The sequence below is a fragment of the Ranitomeya variabilis genome, chromosome 1 (genome assembly GCF_051348905.1).
Source record: "Ranitomeya variabilis isolate aRanVar5 chromosome 1, aRanVar5.hap1, whole genome shotgun sequence".
NCBI classification, from domain to species: Eukaryota; Metazoa; Chordata; class Amphibia; order Anura; family Dendrobatidae; genus Ranitomeya; species Ranitomeya variabilis.
In genome coordinates, this window is record NC_135232.1 from 1,040,827,179 (window position 1) to 1,040,849,023 (window position 21,845).

Genomic DNA, 21,845 nt, shown 5'->3' on the forward strand with positions numbered 1-21,845 from the left:
CAGAAGTGTGTCACAAACCCTGCCTATCAGTGCCTTGTAACGTGATCGCGGGGCGCAGATGCGCTGGCATGACTATCAGAGTCTGCGGAAGACCACCGTGCATGTCATTGCAGATCTGCTATGAGCGTGTCCTGTGGCCGGCGATCATAGCAGATGATCATTTCTGCTACACATAGTAGGGCTTCAAATCTCCTAAAATGACTATTGTAGCAAGTGAAAAGTAAAAAAAATGCTTTTAAAATTATTAAATTATTAAAAAAATGTAAAAGTTAAAATCATCCTCATTTTGCTCAGTTCAATATAAAACAATAATAAAAAAATACACATATTTGGTATTGCGGTGTTCAGAAGTGCCCGATCAACAGAAATATAAAAATTATTAATCTGACAGATAAACAGCATAATGAGAAAAAAATAAATGTGCCAGAATTACCTTTTTTTTCTTTCCGCAACATTGCAATAAAATGCAATAACAGGCGATCCACCCCAAAATGGTATTGGTAAAAACATCAGCTCAAAACGCAAAAAAAAAGCCCTCACACAGCCCCAGATCCCAAAAAATTGAAAAGTTATGGGTTTCATAAAATGGCACCTTTTAATTTTAACAAATTTTAATTTTTTTTTCACCACTTAAATAAAAAAGAAACTATACATGTTTAGTATCTGCAAACTGGTAAAGACCTGGAGAATAGTGTTGAGCATTCCGATACCGCAAGTATCGGGTATCGGCCGATACTTGCGGGTATCGGAATTCCGATACCGAGATCCGATACTTTTGTGGTATCGGGTATCGGTATCGAAACAACATTAATGTGTAAAAGAAAGAATTAAAATAAAAAAATATTGCTATACTCGCCTCTCCAACGCATCCTGGACCTCACCGAGGGAACCGGCAGCGTTCTTTGCTTAAAATGCGCGCGTTTACTTCCTTCCGTGACGTCACGGCTTCCGATTGGTCGCGTGCCGCCCATGTGGCCGCGACGCGACCAATCACAGCAAGCCGTGACATAATTTTCAGGTCCTCAATGCCTAATTCTAGGCATTGATGATTTTAAAATTACGTTCCGGCTTGTGATTGGTCGCGTCGCGGTCACATGGGCGACGCGACCAATCACAAGCCGTGACGTCACGGGAGGCAGGAAACGCGCGCATTTTAAAATTACGTCACGGCTTGTGATTGGTTGCGTGCCGCCCATGTGACCGCGACGCGACCAATCACAGCAAGCCGTGACGTAATTTCAGGTCCTCAATGCAGAATTAGGCATACAGGACCTGAAATTACGTCACAGCTTGCTGTGATTGGTCGCGTCGCGGTCACATGAGCGGCACGCAACCAATCACAAGCCGTGATGTAATTTTAAAATGCGCGCGTTTCCTGCCTCCCGTGACATCACGGCTTGTGATTGGTCGCGTCGCCCATGTGACCGCGACGCGACCAATCACAAGCCGGAACGTAATTTTAAAATCATCAATGCCTAGAATTAGGCATTGAGGACCTGAAAATTACGTCACGGCTTGCTGTGATTGGTCGCGTCGCGGCCACATGGGCGGCACGCGACCAATCAGAAGCCGTGATGTCACGGAAGGAAGTAAACGCGTGCATTTTAAGCAAAGAACGCTGCCGGTTCCCTCGGTGAGGTCCAGGCTGCGTCGGAGAGGTGAGTATAGCAATATTTTTTATTTTAATTCTTTATTTTACACATTAATATGGATCCCAGGGCCTGAAGGAGAGTTTCCTCTCCTTCAGACCCTGGGAACCATCAGGGATACCGTCCGATACTTGAGTCCCATTGACTTGTATTGGTATCGGGTATTGGTATCGGATTAGATCCGATACTTTGCCGGTATCGGCCGATACTTTCCGATACCGATACTTTCAAGTATCGGACGGTATCGCTCAACACTACTGGAGAATTATAATGGCAGGTCTGTTTTAGCATTTAGTGAACATGATAAAAATATATACACCATGTTCCAAATTATTATGCAAATTATATTTTTTTAGGATTTTCCTAAATGGTCGGTGCAAATGACAGTCAGTGTAATAAAAATCATCACCCGTTAGAGTATACATCAAATTTTATTGAAGAAACCTCCCAATGATAACAGTATAATTTCCAAAATGAATAAAAACTCAAAATGCATTGTTCCAAATTATTAGGCACAGTAGAATTTCTAAACATTTGATATGTTTTAAAGAACTGAAAATGCTCATTTGTGGAATTTGCAGCATCAGGAGGTCACATTCACTGAACAAAAAAGCTATTTAACTCCAAAACATCCTAACAGGCCAAGTTACATGTTCACATAGGAACCCTGAATTGATATCACCTTCACAATTCTTGCATCCATTGAACTTGTGAGTTTTTGGAGAGTTTCTGCTTGTATTTCTTTGCATGAAGTCAGAATAGCCTCCCAGAGCTACTGTTTTGATGTGAACTGCCTCCCACCCTCATAGATCTTTTGCTTGATGATACTCTAAAGGTTCTCTGTAGGGTTGAGGTCAGGGGAAGATCGTGGCCACACCATGAGTTTATCTCATTTTAGAGTTTATCTCATTTTATGCCCATAACAGCTAATGACTCGGAGGTATTCTTTGCAGCATGAGATGGTGCATTGTCATGCATGATGATGACTTTGTTCCTGAAGGCACGTATCTGCTTTTTATACCATGGAAGAAAGTTGTCAGTCAGAAACTCTATATACTTTGCAGAAGTCATTTTCACACCTTCATGAACCTTCAATGACCCTACCAGCTGTTTCCCCATGATTCCGGCCCAAAACATGACTTCTCCACCTCCTTGCTGACATCACAGCCTTGTTGAGATATGGTGGCCATCCACCAACCATCCACTACTCCATCCATCTGGACCATCCAGCATTGCTCGACACTCATCAGTAAACAAGACTGTTTGAAAATTAGTCTTCATGTATGTCTGGGCCCACTGCAACCATTTCTGCTTGTGAACATTGCTTAGGGGTGGCCGAATATTAGGTTTATGCACCACAGCAAGCCTTTGAAGGATCCTACACCTTGAGGTTCAAGGGACTCCAGAGACACCAGCAGCTTCAAATAACTGTTTGCTGCCTTGTAATAGTATTTTGGCAGTTGCTCTCTTAATCCAATTAATTTGTCTGGCAGAAACCTTCCTCATTATGCCTTTATCTGTATGAACTATGTGCTTTGTTTCAGTTACAAATCTCTACACCGAATGATGATCACTCTTAATTTTTCGTGAAATATCTAATGTTTTCATACCTTGTCCAAGGCATTGCACTATTTAACGTTTTTCAGCAGCAGAGAGATCCCTTTTATTTTTTGTGGCCTGCTTAATAATGTGGAACATCATTTTTAAGTAAATATTTGGACACCAGTGGCGCTTGCTATATGAGAGTCTTGCAGCAGATAATGACACAGTACCACTTCTCTGTGTCGTTTTATAAAATTGGAATAAATAGTAGTATATCCGCCCTAGAAATAATCCCTCTCTTGTTAAAATGGAACAATAATTAGGGGCACCTCTTGTATAATCTATCCGATATTTCTGGTTCTATATTAAAATTACCTTATGAAGCACAGTAAGATCTTCCAAATCTTCCAACACCCACTAAGCTTTCAGCAGTTTAGATCTAGTTATAAAAAAATATATGCTAAGAGATGGAAGTATATTATAAAGTATCCTTCAATGATACGCAAGCACATATATATTAAAAAGTGTTAAAAATCATAAACACACAGAGGAATTTCTTAGGAAAGAGTTTTCAGTGTCACTAGCAGATGTTTACCTCTTGTGACTCAGTTTGCTCCTGTCACGGGGGTACTGGGTAGACTACAGCTGATTACCTGGGCCCCTGCGACATCTCTCAGACTAGGGAAAACCCTGTCTGCCCCTCTCCCAGAATTTACACTGATGGTGTGCTTGTCTGGGCCGCCAGGCCTGACCCTGACTCCTGTTTCAGCCCTATGCTGAAACCTCCACCCGCCACCCAGTGATAAGACCACACACCAACCTCCACAGAAAGCACAGACAGGGAAAACTAAAAAACGCACCTCGCCGCAGACACACAGGAAAACACTATAATGTGCACATTGCAAAACAAACACAAATATAGGAAGGAGAGATATGACAAAGGATAATACACCACCAGATACAATATTTCTTCTCCTAGACCACCACTCCAGACCGAGATCACCAGGCACAAGACACAAGCTATAATCGGCGACGCCCAAAGTCCAGAATGACTATTTAAAGGCCACAGGCATGACCCAGCCTCCAACCAGATTACCAGCTAGATTAACCCCGGACAACCTGGATAAAATCTAGCCGGTGCCACTGAGCGTATAGTGGACAAATGTGGAATTACCGCTGTCTGTCAGACGCCCTAGTGTGAATAGCATCCGACATGACAGTACCCCGCCTCCTATGAGGCACCCCAGGGCCCTCACGACTTATAGGACCCGGCTTGTCCGGATGGCGGCGGTGAAACATACTGACCAGCCGGTCCACATGTATGTCCAAAGCTGGTACCCAAGACCTCTCCTCTGGCCCATAACCACGCCAGTGTACCAGGTAATGTAATGTGCGCACTATACGAGAGTCAACCACCTTGGAGACTTCAAAATCCAAATTGCCATCCACCAAGACTGGAGGTGGCATCGGCGCCACGTCCACGGAACCCACCACCTTCTTTAAAAGAGATCTGTGAAACACGTTGTGTATTTTACAGTATATACCGTAGGAAGCTCCAATCGGTAGGCTACTGGGTTAATGGTGGCGGCGACCGTAAATGGACCAATAAATCTTGGACCCAATTTCAGAGATGGTACTTTGAGTTTTATGTGTTTTGTGGACAACCACACCCAATCACCCACACTCAGGTCCGGACCTGGCATACATCTACTGTCAGCCACTCGTTTATACCTTGCACCCACGCTCAGCAAGCACTGTTTCACTCTCCTCCAAACGGGTGACAGTTGTGCTCCTAGCTGGTCCTCCTCCGGAATGCCAGCAGAGCCACCCTGACGCAGAGTACAAATTGAGGATGGTGCCCGTAAATACAAAAGAACGGTGACTCCCCAGACGATTCCTGGCGGTGATTATTAATGGCAAACTCAGTCAAAGGAAGGAACGTCGACCACTCCTCCTGATTGTCAGAAAAAAAGTAGCGTAAGTACTGCTCCAAATTCTGGTTCATACGCTCGGTCTGACCATTTGACTGAGGATGAAACGCCGAAGAATGAGACAACTTGATCCCCAGCCGTGAGCAAAATGCTTTCCAAAACTTTGCCACAAACTGAGTACCCCTACCAGACACTATGTCAGACGGGACCCCGTGAAGTCTGACCACCTCCTGCACAAAAACCTGAGCCAGAGTCTTCGTGTTAGGCAAAGAAGGCAAGGACACAAAGTGCGACACCTTTGAGAACCGATCAACAACCACCAAGATGACCGTGTTCCCAGCTGAGGAGGGTAGGTCTGTAATAAAATCCATGGAGATCTCCGTCCATGGCCTACTGGGTACGCCTAGAGGATGTAATGAGTCAGCAGGATGGGAGCGAGGCATCTTAGCCCTAGCACATGTGGTACATGCTGATACGTACGAGACCACGTCCTGTCGGATTTTGGGCCACCAAAACCGACACGACACCAACACCAAGGTACCCCTAACCCCTGGATGGCCAGCCAGAACAGCATCATGATGCTCACCCAACACCTTTAGGCGAAGATGGAGTGGTACAAATGATTTGTTAATAGGAAGCTCTGGTGGTACTTCCTCCTGAGCCTCGGTAATCTCAGCCTCAACCTCTGTCGTGAGAGCCGAGACCACTACACCCTTTTGGAGGATGGGTACCGGATCTTCCCGAGGTTCTCCCCCGGAAAACACCTGGATAAAGCATCTGCCTTAGTGTTCTTAGACCCCGGATGGTACATGACAAAAAAGTTGATTCACGTGAAAAACAATGCCCAGTGAGCCTGCCTGGGGGACAGACGCTTGGCTGACTCTAAATAAAGCAGATTTTTATGGTCGGTGATAACTGTGACCTGGTGGACCGACCCCTCCAAGAAGTGTCGCCATTCCTCAAAAGCCAACTTGATAGCCAACAACTCCCTGTTGCCGATATCATAGTTACGTTCGGCGGGCGACAGCTTCTTGGAAAAGTAGGTGCATGGACGCAACTCGCCCACGGATGAGCCTTGTGACAGCACCGCCCCCACACCAACCTCAGATGCATCGACTTCCACGGTAAATGGTTTTGATACTTCCGGTTGCACCAGGATGGGGGCCGAAGCAAAACTGTTCTTCAGAAATTCGAATGTGCTCACAGCAGCCTCAGGCCAGACGGAGAAATTGGTACCCTTTTTTGACATGTCAGTAAGCGGTTTAGCAATGGTAGAAATATCTTTGATAAATTTTCTATAATAATTAGAAAATCCAAGGAACCACTGGAGTGCTTTTAGGCTATCAGGCCGTTCCCAATGCAGCACCGCTTGCACCTTAGCGGCGTCCATTTTAAACCCTGAAGCAGACACAATATAACCCAAGAAAGGCAACTCCTGAACCGAAAACACACATTTCTCCAGTTTTGCATACAGCTTATTTTCTCTGAGTAGCTGTAACACCTGCCTCACATGCTCTAAATGAGTATCACGTTCGCATGAATAAATGAGAATGTCATCTAGGTACACAATAACGAATTTCCCCAGTACATGCGAGAACACATCATTTATGAAATGTTGAAATACAGCAGGCGCGTTTGTCAACCCAAAGAGCATCACCAAATTTTCAAAATGACCCTCAGGAGTATTAAAAGCTGTCTTCCACTCATCACCTTGACGGACTCTTATGAGGTTGTACGCCCCCCCCTGAGGCCAAGCTTGGAAAACCACTTAGCACCAGCCACCTGGTTGAACAAATCAGGAATCAGTGGCATAGGGTATGGATCATGAACCATAATCTGGTTTAACTCCCTGAAATCCAGACACGGGCGTAGTCCGCCATCTTTCTTCTTAACGAAGAAGAACCCCGCTGCCACCGGCGAGGACGAAGGCCTGATGTGCCCTTTGCTCAAACTCTCAGCAATGTAGTCTGTTGTGAACTCTTTTTTTGGGCTCCCTCTTGTGGCCACAAGTGGTACTGTGTGAGTGTTGTCTTTGGCCTCCCTCTGGTGGCTCTTTGTGTCATTCTGCAGGTCTGAGGTTGGATCAGCTGTCTCGTTATCTGTTAGCTAGTTCCTATTTAGTTCAGCTGGACTCTCAGTGGTTGCCTGCTGTCGTTGTATTCAGTGCTATTCTGATTGCTCCTGTCTACATCCGTTATCAGTCTCTCCAAGAGAAGCTAAGTTTTGTTTGCTTATTTTTGCTCATCTGTGTTCAAGATGTGTCCTAGTATATTATGTGTTTTGGTCCAGCTTGCTAATATGTGATTTCCCTGCTTGCTGGTGCTCTGGGGTGCTGAGTTGCTTCCCCCACATCGGTAGTTGGTGTGGGGGTTCTCGCATTCTCTGCGTGGATATTTTTGCATAGGGTTTTTTACTGACCGCACAGATCCCTTGCTATTTTCTGCTATCTAGCGTTAGCGGGCCTCATTTGCTTAACCTGTTTCATCTCTGCGTTTGTCTTTTCCTCTTAACTCACCGTTATTATTTGTGGGGGGCTTCTATATCTTTGGGGTATTTCTCTGAGGCAAGTGAGGTCTTACTTTCTCTTTAGGGGTAGTCAGTTTCTCAGGCCGTGAAGAGACGTCTAGGATTTCAGGAAACGTTCCACGGCTACCTTTAGTGTGTTTGGTTAGAATCAGGTTTGCGGTCAGTCCAGTTACCAAGTCCCCAGAGCTTGTCCTATTATCTTTGACTTAGCTGGTTAGATTTGTGATCCTAAGCCACTGGGATCATAACAGTACAGCAGGCCTGAAAAGTGTTTAATGCATCGCAGAAGTGGGATAAGAGAAGTCCTGAGTACAATTTTTTCTTTTTCCTCTCCCTTTGCTGCAGTCTGTCCAGCTTCTCTCATCCCCTTAATCTCTGGGTGGTTTTGAGTTCAGCTGCAGACATGGATATTCAGAGTCTGACTTCTAGTGTGGATCATCTTGCTGCAAGGGTGCAAAGCATTCAGGATTTTGTTGTTCACAGTCCTATGTCTGAGCCAAAAGTACCTATTCCTGAGTTGTTTTCTGGAGATAGATCTAGGTTTCTGAATTTTAAGAATAATTGTAAATTATTTCTTTCTTTGAGACCTCGTTCCTCTGGTGATTCCGCTCAGCAAGTTAGAACTGTTATCTCCCTGTTACGTGGCGACCCTCAAGATTGGGCCTTCTCCCTGGCGCCGGGAGATCCTGCATTGCTGAATGTGGATGCGTTTTTTCTGGCGCTTGGATTGCTTTATGAGGAACCTAATCTTGAGAACCAGGCAGAAAGGGCCTTGCTGGCTCTTTCTCAGGGCCAGGATGAAGCTGAGGTGTATTGTCAAAAATTTCGGAAATGGTCGGTGCTTACTCAATGGAATGAGTGTGCCCTGGCTGGAAATTTCAGAGAAGGTCTTTCTGAAGCCATTAAGAATGTTATGGTGGGGTTCCCCACGCCTGCAAGTCTGAATGACTCAATGGCTTTGGCCATTCAGATTGATCGGCGTTTGCGGGAGCGCAAGTCTGCGCACCATCTGGCGGTGTTTTCTGAACAGAGACCTGAGTCTATGCAATGTGACCGAATTCTGACCAGAATTGAGCGGCAAAATCATAGACGTCAAAAAGGGTTGTGCTTTTACTGTGGTGATTCAACTCATGTTATCTCAGCATGCTCTAAGCGCGTAAAAAAAATTGCTAAATCTGTCACCGTTGGTACTATACAGCCTAAATTCATGTTGTCTGTTACTTTAATTTGTTCTTTGTCATCCTACTCGGTTATGGCTTTTGTGGATTCAGGTGCTGCCCTGAACCTGATGGATTTGTTGTTTGCCAGGCGCTGTGGTTTTGTCCTTGAGCCTTTGGAATTCCCTATTCCACTGAGGGGTATTGATGCTACACCATTGGCTGAGAATAAGCCTCAGTATTGGACTAAAGTGACCATGTGCATGACTCCTGTACATCAGGAGGTGATTCGCTTTCTTGTGCTGCATAATCTGCATGATGTGGTCGTTTTTGGTCTGCCATGGCTGCAGGCCCATAATCCAGTTCTGGATTGGAAAGCTATGTCTGTTTCAAGTTGGGGTTTCCAGGGGATTCATGGCGATGCTCCTTTGGTGTCAATTGCTTCTTCCACTCCTTCTGAGGTCCCTGAGTTTTTGTCGGACTACCAGGATGTATTTGATGAGCCCAGATCCGGTGCCCTGCCTCCTCACAGGGATTGTGATTGTGCTATAAATTTGATTCCTGGTAGTAAGTTCCCTAAGGGACGACTTTTTAATTTGTCTGTACCAGAACATGCCGCAATGCGGAGTTATATAAAGGAGTCTTTAGAGAAGGGACATATTCGCCCGTCCTCCTCCCCTCTTGGTGCAGGATTCTTTTTTGTGGCCAAGAAGGATGGTTCTCTGAGACCTTGTATAGATTATCGTCTTCTAAATAAAATCACGGTCAAATTTCAGTATCCTTTGTCATTATTATCTGATCTGTTTGCTCGGATTAAGGGGTCCAGTTGGTTCACCAAGATAGATCTTCGTGGTGCGTATAACCTTGTGCGTATTAAGCAGGGGGATGAATGGAAAACAGCATTTAATACGCCCGAAGGCCATTTTGAGTACTTGGTGATGCCTTTTGGACTCTCTAATGCTCCTTCTGTGTTCCAGTCCTTCATGCATGACATCTTCCGAGAATATCTGGATAAATTTATGATTGTGTATCTGGATGACATTTTGGTCTTTTCTGAGGACTGGGAGTCCCATGTGAAGCAGGTCAGGATGGTATTTCAGGTCCTGCGTGCTAATGCCTTATTTGTGAAGGGCTCAAAATGTCTCTTCGGAGTACAGAAGGTTTCCTTTTTGGGTTTTATTTTTTCTCCTTCTACTATTGAGATGGACCCAGTCAAGGTCCAGGCTATTCATGACTGGACTCAGCCTACATCTGTTAAGAGTCTTCAGAAGTTCTTGGGTTTTGCTAATTTTTACCGTCGCTTCATTGCTAATTTTTCTGGCATGGTTAAACCCTTGACGGATTTGACCAAGAAGGGTTCTGATGTGACTAATTGGTCTCCTGCGGCCGTGGAAGCCTTTCGGAAGCTGAAGCGCCGGTGTTCTTCGGCTCCAGTTTTGTGTCAGCCTGATGTCTCTCTTCCTTTTCAGGTCGAGGTTGATGCTTCTGAGATTGGAGCAGGGGCTGTTTTGTCGCAGAGAAGCTCTGATTGCTCTGTGATGAAACCTTGTGCTTTCTTTTCAAGAAAGTTTTCGCCTGCCGAGCGGAATTATGATGTTGGTAATCGGGAGTTGTTGGCTATGAAGTGGGCATTTGAGGAGTGGCGACATTGGCTCGAGGGAGCTAAGCATCGTGTGGTGGTCTTGACTGATCACAAAAATCTGATTTATCTCAAGTCTGCCAAGCGCCTGAATCCTAGACAGGCTCGTTGGTCGTTGTTTTTCTCTCGTTTCGATTTCGTGGTCTCGTACCTGCCTGGTTCGAAGAACGTGAAGGCTGATGCTCTTTCTAGGAGTTTTGTGCCTGACTCTCCGGGAGTTTCAGAGCCGGCTGGTATCCTCAGAGAGGGAGTGATATTGTCTGCCATTTCCCCAGATTTGCGATGAGAGCTGCAGAAATTTCAGGCGGATAGACCTGACCGTTGCCCACCAGAGAGACTGTTTGTCCCAGATAGATGGACCAGCAGAGTTATTTCCGAGGTTCATTCTTCGGTGTTGGCAGGCCATCCTGGGATTTTTGGTACCAGGGATTTGGTGGCTAGGTCCTTCTGGTGGCCTTCCTTGTCGCGGGATGTGCGTTCCTTTGTGCAGTCCTGTGGGATTTGTGCTCGGGCTAAGCCTTGCTGTTCTCGTGCCAGCGGTTTGCTTTTGCCTTTGCCTGTCCCGAAGAGGCCTTGGTCGCACATTTCCATGGATTTTATTTCGGATCTTCCAGTCTCTCAGAGAATGTCTGTCATCTGGGTGGTGTGTGATCGTTTTTCCAAAATGGTCCATTTGGTGCCCTTGCCTAAGTTGCCTTCCTCCTCCGATTTGGTTCCTCTATTTTTTCAGAATGTGGTTCGCTTGCACGGCATCCCTGAAAATATTGTGTCTGACAGAGGATCCCAGTTTGTGTCCAGATTTTGGCGGATCTTTTGTGCTAAGATGGGCATTGATTTGTCTTTTTCGTCGGCCTTCCATCCTCAGATGAATGGCCAAACCAAGCGAACTAATCAGACCTTGGAAACTTATTTAAGATGTTTTGTTTCTGCTGATCAGGATGATTGGGTGACTTTTTTGCCATTGGCCGAGTTTGCCCTTAATAATCGGGCTAGTTCTGCTACTTTGGTTTCGCCTTTTTTATGCAATTCTGGTTTTCATCCTCATTTTTCCTCGGGTCAGGTTGAGCCTTCTGACTGTCCTGGGGTGGATTCTGTGGTGGATAGGTTACAGCAAATTTGGAACCATGTGGTGGACAATTTGAAGTTGTCACAGGAGAAGGCTCAGCGCTTTGCCAACCGCCGTCACGGTGTGGGTCCCCGACTTCGTGTTGGGGATTTGGTATGGCTGTCTTCTCGGTATGTTCCTATGAAGGTTTCCTCTCCTAAATTCAAGCCTCGCTTCATCGGTCCTTATAAGATTTTGGAAATCATTAACCCGGTGTCATTTCGTTTGGACCTCCCAGCGTCGTTTGCCATTCATAACGTGTTCCATAGGTCTTTGTTGCGGAGGTATGTGGTGCCTGTGGTTCCTTCTGTTGAGCCCCCTGCCCCGGTGCTGGTTGAGGGCGAATTGGAGTACGTGGTGGAGAAGATCTTGGATTCTCGTATTTCGAGACGTAGGCTTCAGTATTTGGTTAAGTGGAAGGGCTATGGTCAGGAGGATAATTCCTGGGTTGTCGCCTCTGATGTTCATGCGGCCGATTTGGTTCATGCCTTCCATGTGGCTCATCCTTATCGCCCTGGGGGCTTTGATGAGGGTTCGGTGACCCCTCCTCAAGGGGGGGTACTGTTGTGAACTCTGTTTTTGGGCTCCCTCTTGTGGTCACAAGTGGTACTGTGTGAGTGTTGTCTTGGGCTCCCTCTGGTGGCTCTTTGTGTCATTCTGCAGGTCTGAGGTTGGATCAGCTGTCTCGTTATCTGTTAGCTAGTTCCTATTTAGTTCAGCTGGACTCTCAGTGGTTGCCTGCTGTCGTTGTATTCAGTGCTATTCTGATTGCTCCTGTCTACATCCGTTATCAGTCTCTCCAAGAGAAGCTAAGTTTTGTTTGCTTATTTTTGCTCATCTGTGTTCAAGATGTGTCCTAGTATATTATGTGTTTTGGTCCAGCTTGCTAATATGTGATTTCCCTGCTTGCTGGTGCTCTGGGGTGCTGAGTTGCTTCCCCCACATCGGTAGTTGGTGTGGGGGTTCTCGCATTCTCTGCGTGGATATTTTTGCATAGGGTTTTTTACTGACCGCACAGATCCCTTGCTATTTTCTGCTATCTAGCGTTAGCGGGCCTCATTTGCTTAACCTGTTTCATCTCTGCGTTTGTCTTTTCCTCTTAACTCACCGTTATTATTTGTGGGGGGCTTCTATATCTTTGGGGTATTTCTCTGAGGCAAGTGAGGTCTTACTTTCTCTTTAGGGGTAGTCAGTTTCTCAGGCCGTGAAGAGACGTCTAGGATTTCAGGAAACGTTCCACGGCTACCTTTAGTGTGTTTGGTTAGAATCAGGTTTGCGGTCAGTCCAGTTACCACATCCCCAGAGCTTGTCCTATTATCTCTGACTTAGCTGGTTAGATTTGTGATCCTAAGCCACTGGGATCATAACAGTAGTCTTTTAAAGCTTGCCTCTCAGGACCAGAGATGTTAAATATCCTAGCTTTCGGCAATTTGGCCCCTGGTTTAAACCTAATAGTACATTCATAGGGTCGATGTGGTGGCAATTCTGAGCAACCCTTCTCAGAGTACACATCTGCGAAATACAGCAGTGACTCAGGAATGCTAGGAATCACAGCGGACACACATGTGGCCAGGCAATTCTCCTGGCAGAATCCGCTCCACTGAATTATGTCCTGAGTTTTCCAGTCAATCACCGGGTTGTGCATAGACAACCATGGAAAACCCAGAACCATTTGTGCAGGAAGATTACTGAGCACCCTACATGTAACTTGCTCAGAATGTAGGACCCAATGTGGAGTTTAACCTCAGCCACAAACTCAGTAATCTCCCCCTGTGGGAGTGGAGTAGCATTGATGGTGACCACCCGGATAGGATGAGGCAGTTTTTCAACCGTGAACCCAGCCGTGCGCACAAACTCCTCATCAATGAGATTAGTGGCCGACCCACTATCCACAAAAACAGTGATTGGCAGCTCTCTGCCAGCGACCATAACTCTGGCAGGGAGCATACATTGAGAGACCACATGGAGGATATGCATAAGCTCAGATTGGCCTCCTCCACACCCTCTGAGCTTAGTAGTTTTCCGCCATTGTGCTTTTCTTAGAAAACAGAGGACAAGCATTTACATAATGCCCTTTTTTACCACAGCAAAAACAGGCTCCCTGCCTCCTGAGTGAGGGGGCTCAATGATGTGACACCCCTGCGATTTGCATAGGCTCCGTGGGCTCACCTGCAGCAACCTCATGTGCACCTACGCCCTCCCCCATAAGTGGCGTCTCTTGCGCCCCCTGACGCAAACGGCGATCAATGCGGACAACAAGACTCATGGCAGACTCTAGAGAAGCAGGAGTCTCATACATCAGGAGGGCTTGTTTAACCCTTCTCGAAACCCCATGTACAAACTGACTCCGCAGCGCAGGGTCATTCCATTGTGTGTCCACCGCCCAGCGGCGAAATTCAGAACAGTAATCCTCCGCCATTCGCTCCCCCTGGTGGAGAGTGCGTATTTTAGATTCTGCTAGAGCCAATCTGTCAGGATCATCATATATGAGTCCAAGAGCAGAAAAAAGAATCTCCACTGAGTTAAATGCAGCTGAGTCAGATGGTAATGAAAATGCCCATGCTTGGGGGTCTCCGTTCAGTAATGACAATACCAGGCCCACACGCTGAGCCTCATTACCTGAGGAAACCGGACGCATACGAAAATATAATTTGCAAGCTTCACAAAAGACAACAAATTCACTGCATTCCCCAGCAAACCTCTCAGGTAAAGGGATCTTTGGCTCTGCAACTCTACCTGCAGTCTCAGCTTGCACATTAGATACTACAAGACCCTGTTGCTGAACTGCCCACTTCAACTCAGTGACCTGTAATTTATTTAGGCTGATTATAATGTCACGGGGGTACTGGGTAGACTACAGCTGATTGCCCGGGCCCCTGCGATATCCCTCAGACTAGGGAAAACCCTGTCTGTCCCTCTCCCAGAATTTACACTGATGGTGTGCTTGTCTGGGCCGCCAGGCCTGACCCTGACTCCTGTTTCAGCCCTATGCTGAAACTTCCACCCGCCACCCAGTGATAAGACCACACACCAACCTCCACAGAAAGCACAGACAGGGAAAACTAAAAAACGCACTTCGCCGCAGACACACAGGAAAACACTATAATGTGCTCAGGGCAAAACAAACACAAATATAGGAAGGAGAAATATGACAAAGGATAATACACCACCAGATACAATATTTCTTCTCCTAGACAACCACTCCAGACCGAGATCACCAGGCACAAGACACAAGCTATAATCGGCGACGCCCAAAGTCCAGAATGACTATTTAAAGGCCTCGGGCGTGACCCAGCCTCCAACCAGATTACCAGCTAGATTAACCCAAGACAACCTGGATAAAATCTAGCTGGCACCACTGAGCGTATAGTGGACGAATGTGGAATTACCGCTGTCTGTCGGACGCCCTAGTGTGAATAGCGTTCGACATGACAGCTCCTCCACTCCTCATCTCTTTGATGATTCTCCATGCAATGGATCTGGATATGGGAACAGGTGTGTTAGCGAGGGGAGTGCGGGTAGAAAGCGCTGCCCCGGCTAGAGGCAGAACTCACCAAAGCCGTCACTCGTCACCAGCATGGAGAAGATGCGCACTGTAGAGAATAGCCGCTCAGTTCACTGACAGTGATCCATTGCGCTATCCATAGCCAGTCATGTGTGCCATCATGTGACCGTGACGTCATGCAAGGTCCTGCACTGTCAGTGAACCGAGCGGCTATTCTCTACAGTGCACATCTACTCCACGCTGGTGACAACGAGTGACGGCTATGGTGAGTTCTGCCACTGGCTCCATTGCATGTAGAATCATCGAAGAGATGAGGAGTGGAGGAGCTAACTGAGTCACAAGAGGTAAACATCTCCTAGTGACACCGAAAAGTTTCCTAAGAAATTCCTCTGTGTGTTTATGATTTTTAACACTTTTTAATATATATGTGCTTGTGTATCATTGAAGGATACAAACAGCTAACAATGAAAATTATATAACCAGAGGGAAAATGACAAGTTTACCAATAGAAACCCCCATAAAACTACAATACTTTATTGAATAAACCAAAACACAAGAATAAATAGATAACGCCCTACCTCATAGGTCAGCTAGAATACAAGGGAAGGGGTAGAAATCCCCAGATAGCCCTTTACAAATATAAGATATATAAACAAGGTTTGAGGATGTCTTCACACATGTGATGCACACTCATAAACTATAAGGGTGTACAGATATACATAAGGTATCCCTATAGGCTAAGAGTTGGCCCTAAAGATAGTTACCTGAAGGTGCCTCCTTAATATACGCGCTCATATCCAGACACTTCCTGTTTAACGATGTGCTATACCGTTGCCTGGTTTCTACAAACACAAATCCCGGGAGCGCAATGCTAAGCTCCAATAGCCGCCATGTCAGTGGAGTCCAAGAATGCCCCCATACAAAGATAAGAAAGCTAGCATGCTCTAGCGGCTAAGGAGGAGAGGTGTAACAAGCGGCCGCTGAATACGGCGCATGCGCCCAGCAACAAAGGCTGATGATGTCAGACAACACCAGAGCGCAGGTGATAAGAGACCAATATGTATAGTAACATACCCCGATGATGAAAGACTGCCACAGTGTAGAGTATTTGCGCCGTAAACAAGTACACCCATATGGTGCGCACATATGAAAGCTGGTAAGAACGGTAAAAAGCTCAGATATTACAAAATAAAGGCATACATACAAAAACCGCATTCTCATTAGCGGTAGCGCATACCAAATAACTTGGCAGTCAGTTAGTATGCTAATCTCTTCCTGGGCTGGTGGGAGGAGACTACTATCCTGGTGGAGGAGGCCTGGTGGTTCCCTAAGATTTTATTTTGGTCAAGATTCATCGACGATGTGTTTATATTATGGACTGGCACTGTGGATGAATTTAACCACTTTATCCTGTGTATTAATGATAATGAAATCAATATGAGGTTTACTTCAGAGATACATGAGGAGTCCATCAACTTTCTTGACCTTAATATTCAGAAAAATCACAAGGGAGGGATCTCTACCAGGACCTTCAGGAAACCAACGTCCACTAATGGTCTCCTTAGATGGGATAGTTTTCATCCAGGCACATTGCGCAAGGGTATCCCTAAAGGTCAATTCCTACGTATCAGGAGAAATTGTTCTGACAATCAAGAGTTCACTACACAGGCTCATGATCTTAAATGTAGGTTTAGCCAGAGGGGTTACCCGGGAGTGGTTTTGGATGGGGCATGGAGAAATGCAGCTGGTTGTACCCGTCATGATCTACTTCACCCATCACCTAAAACGGATATATGTGAGGTCCCGAGAATTATTGGCATGTTTGATAACAAGTCTAATATGGTACAGAACATTATAAAAAAACATTGGGGGATATTAAGAGCTGACCCCGACCTTAAGGATTTTGTCCCGCCCACCCCAAAAATTACGTATAAAAAGGGCAGATCGTTGAAAGACAGATTAGTCCATAGTTTCTACGATCGACCCAAACCACCAGGCACATGGTTGGATCGCAAACCCTGTGGTACCTTCAGATGTGGTGATTGTAAATTTTGTTTGTGGGTGAGGAGGGAAAAAACATTTAAGAGTACCACATCGGCCAGGATCTACTGTATGAGGGACTTTGCTAACTGTAAGTCGGAAGGAGTGATTTATATGGCCACATGCATGTGTCCTCTTAATTATATTGGTAAAACCAAGAGAGAGCTACGGAGATGCATAGGTGAGCATCTCGGTGATATAAAACATAAGCGGGACACACCAGTGGCTAAGCATGTCAGATTGACCCACTCCAATGATAGTAGAGCTATTTCTTTCTGTGTCCTTGAAGTGGTGCGACGTAACCCACGGGGCGGAAATTTGGACAAATTACTTTTACAAAAAGAATGTCAATGGATTTTCAGGCTGCGAACCCTTGTACCGGATGGTCTAAATGAACAGCAAAATTATTGCTGTTTTTTGTAAGTCAGTAGTCCATTATTACTAGCCAGACCTTTTAACTTGGGATATTTGCCCGGTTTTTTTCATTATTTATCTGGTGTTTTTCATCATGTTGTATGTTTATGTGTACACATTGATTTTTTGCGGGTTATAGGTCCTCCATGTTTTGCTCATATAAGATGTTGCCATGAAGAGCTAATGCTCCCATTCATACGTGCTAGCATGTTATATTTATGTATAGATATATTTACTTTATTTTACCCTTTATTTTACTGCCTTGACTGCCAAGTTATTTGGTATGCGCTACTGCTAATGAGAATGCGGTTTTTGTATGTATGCCTTTATTTTGTAATATCTGAGCTTTTTACCATTCTTACCAGCTTTCATATGTGCGCACCATATGGGTGTACTTGTTTACGGCGCAAATACTCTACACTGTGGCAGTCTTTCATCATCGGGGTATGTTACTATACATATTGGTCTCTTATCGCCTGCGCTCTGGTGTTGTCTGACATCATCAGCCTTTGTTGCTGGGCGCATGCGCCGTATTCAGCGGCCGCTTGTTACACCTCTCCTCCTTAGCCGCTAGAGCATGCTAGCTTTCTTATCTTTGTATGGGGGCATTCTTGGACTCCACTGACATGGCGGCTATTTGAGCTTAGCATTGCGCTCCCGGGATTTGTGTTTGTAGAAACCAGGCAACGGTATAGCACATCGTTAAACAGGAAGTGTCTGGATATGAGCGCGTATATTAAGGAGGCACCTTCAGGTAACTACCGCAGCCCTATTTGTTTTCAATCATCTATACTGCCATTTGTTCATCTAGTCTCTCCTGATGAACCCAACCATGTGGGGGAAACGCGTCGAGAGTAGTGGTGAGGTATTTCTCGCCTTCAAGTCATCAATGTGAGCTATGATATCTGGACGATTTGCAGTCTTCAACAGATGAGTATAACATCATCTTGAATTAATGCATCCATTTTACTTTATCCTATGAGTATCTGCAAATTATTTGTTCCAGTTATATGTGGTGTCATTTTACTATCTATATGGTATATACATTATTAATGGTCAGCTTGAGTAGGTTTGATCTTTAGATTGGCGTCCTCAGCTTCGGAACTGTTTGGTGTCCTCTGCTATACAAGGTTCTCCGGTTATACATGCCCCCCCATTAAATGTGTTATATGTATATATAATGATCTCTATCCTTGGGTCTTACAGCACATTGGAGGGGAGGGCCTGAGACGTTATGTAAGAGGCACCACACATATGTATATATATTTACAAGTTATTTACAGCCATCTGGCGTTCTGTTTCTCACTCTATCCCTTGTAGGGATGAGCCAGGAGACCAGGGTGAGTCATCGCATGAGCGGGGGCGCCATTCTCGATTTCTTTTAGGGTGCCAACCCCCGCATCTAGGTAGATCTATCTTTAGGGCCAACTCTTAGCCTATAGGGATACCTTATGTATATCTGTACACCCTTATAGTTTATGAGTGTGCATCACATGTGTGAAGACATCCTCAAACCTTGTTTATATATCTTATATTTGTAAAGGGCTATCTGGGGATTTCTACCCCTTCCCTTGTACTCTAGCTGACCTATGAGGTAGGGCGTTATCTATTTATTCTTGTGTTTTGGTTTATTCAATAAAGTATTGTAGTTTTATGGGGGTTTCTATTGGTAAACTTATCATTGAAGGATACTTTATAATATACTTCCATCTCTTAGCATATATCTTTTTATAACTAGATCTAAACTGCTGAAAGCTTAGTGGGTGTTGGAAGATTTGGAAGATCTTACTGTGCTTCATAAGGTAATTTTAATATAGAACCAGAATTATCAGATATATCATACAAGAGGTGCCCCTGATTATTGTTCCACTTTCACAAGAGAGGGATTATTTCTAGCGCGGATCTACTACTATTTATTCCATCATTTTTAAGTAGTTTTCCTTTAATTATCACATGTGTTTAAGATTGATTTCAGTGATCCATTGAGCCCTGAGACACAGTACCATCCACGAGTTTACTTGAAAAACAAAACAATTAAATCTTTAGGACACTTAAATCCAATTTGCATAATAATTTGGAACATGGTGTACAGGTGCTTCTCACAAAACTATAATATCATCAAAAAGTTAATTTATTTCAGTTCTTCAATACAAAAAGTGAAACTCATATATTATACAGAGTCATTGCCAACAGAGTGATGTATTTCAAGTGTTTATTTCTGCTAATAATGATTATGGCTTACAACCAATGAAAACCCTAGTTATTATCTCAGTAAATTAGAATACTTTATAATGCCAGGTAGAAAAAATTATTTTAACATCCAAATTCTTTACCTAGTGAAATGTATGTTCAGTAAATGCACTCAATACTTGGTTGGGGCTCTTTTTGCATCAATTACTGCATCACTGTGGCATAGCATGGAGGCGATCAGCATGTGGCACTGCTGAGGTGCTATGGGAGTCCAAGTTGCTTTGATAGCGGCCTTCAGCTCATCTGCATTGTTGGGTCTGGTGTCTCTCATCTTCCTCTTGACAATAACTCATAGATTCTCTATGGGGTTAAAGTCAGGTGAGTTTGCTGGCCAATCAAGCACAGTGATACTGTTGTTTTTAAACCAGATATTGGTACTTTTGGCAGTGTGTACAGTTGCCAAGTCATGCTGGAGAATTAAATTTCCATCTCCAAACAGCTTGTCTGCAGAGGGAATCATGAAGTACTCTAAAATTTCCTGGTAGATGGCTGCGCTGACTTTGGTCTTGATATAAGATAGGGGAACTACACCAGCAGATGACATGGCTCTCTAAACCATCATTGATTGTGGAAACTTCACACTAGGCCTCAAGCAGCTTGGATTGTGTGCCTCTCCACTCTTCCTCCAGACTATAGGATCTTGATTTCCAAATGAAATGCAAAATTTACTTTCATCTGAAACAAAACCTTGGACCACTGAGCAACACTCCAGTTCTTTTTCTTCTTTGCCCAGGTAAGTCACTTCTGGCATTGTCTATTGGTCATGTGTGGCTTAACACAAGGAATGCAACACTTGTAGCCCATGTCCTGGATACATCTGTGTGTTGTGGCTCTTGAAGCAATGACTCCAGCAGCAGTCCACTCCTTGTGAATCTCCTCCAAATTTTTGAATGGCCTTTTCTTAACAATCCTTTCAAGGCTACGGTTATTCTGGTTGTTTGTGCACTTTTTTCTACCACACTTTTTCCTTCCACTCAACTTTTCATTAATTTGCTGAGATACAGCACTTTGTGAACAGCCAGCTTCTTTAGCAATGACCTTTTGTGGCTTGCCCTCCTTATGGAGTGTGACAATGACTGCCTTCTGGACATCTGTCAAGTCAGCAGTCTTCCCCATGATTGTAGAGCCTACTTAAACAGACTAAGGGATCTTTTTAAGCTCTTAGGAATCCTTTGCAGGTGATTTTTGTTAATTATTCTAATTTACTGAGATAATGACTCTTGGGTTTTCATTGGCTGTAAGCCATAATCATCAACAGTAACAGAAATGAACACTTGCAATAGATCACTCTGTTTGTAATGACTCTATATAATATATGAGATTCACTTTGTATTGAGAAGTATATATATATATATATATATATATATATATATATATATACAGTATAGACCAAAAGTTTGGACACACCTTCTCATTTAAAGATTTTTTTGTATTTTCATGACTATGAAAATTGTAAATTCACACTGAAGGCATCAAAACTATGAATTAACACATGTGGAATTACATACTTAACAAAAAGGTGTGAAACAACTGAAAATATGTTTTATATTCTAGGTTCTTCAAAGTAGCCACCTTTTGCTTTGATGACTGCTTTGCACACTCTTGGCATTCTCTTGATGAGCTTCAAGAGGTAGTCACCGAAAATGGTTTTCACTTCACAGGTGTGCCCTGTCAGGTTTAATAAGTAGGATTTCTTGCCTTATAAATGGGGTTTGGACCATCAGTTGTGTTGAGCAGAAGTCCGGTGGATACACAGCTGATAGCCCTACTGAATAGACTGTTAGAATTTGTACAATGGCAAGAAAAAAGCAGATAAGTAAAGAAAAACGAGTGGCCATCATTACTTTAGGAAATGAAGGTCAGTCAGTCCGAAAAATTGGGAAAACTTTGAAAGTGTCCTCAAGTGAAGTGGCAAAAACCATCACGTGCTACAAAGAAACTGTCTCACATGAGGACCGCCCCAAGAAAGGAAGACCAAGAGTCACCTCTGCTTCTGAGGATAAGTTTATCTGAGTCACCAGCCGCAGAAATCACAGGTTAACAGCAGCTCAGATTAGAGACCAGGTCAATGCCACACAGAGTTCTAG

General features: G+C 44.5%; 1 protein-coding gene across 4 annotated transcripts in view; it reads left to right on the plus strand.

Annotated features, from left to right (window-relative positions):
* Positions 1-21,845, plus strand: part of SGCZ (sarcoglycan zeta) — a 1,541,618-nt gene that overhangs the window by 377,824 nt on the left and 1,141,949 nt on the right. The window lies entirely within an intron of this gene.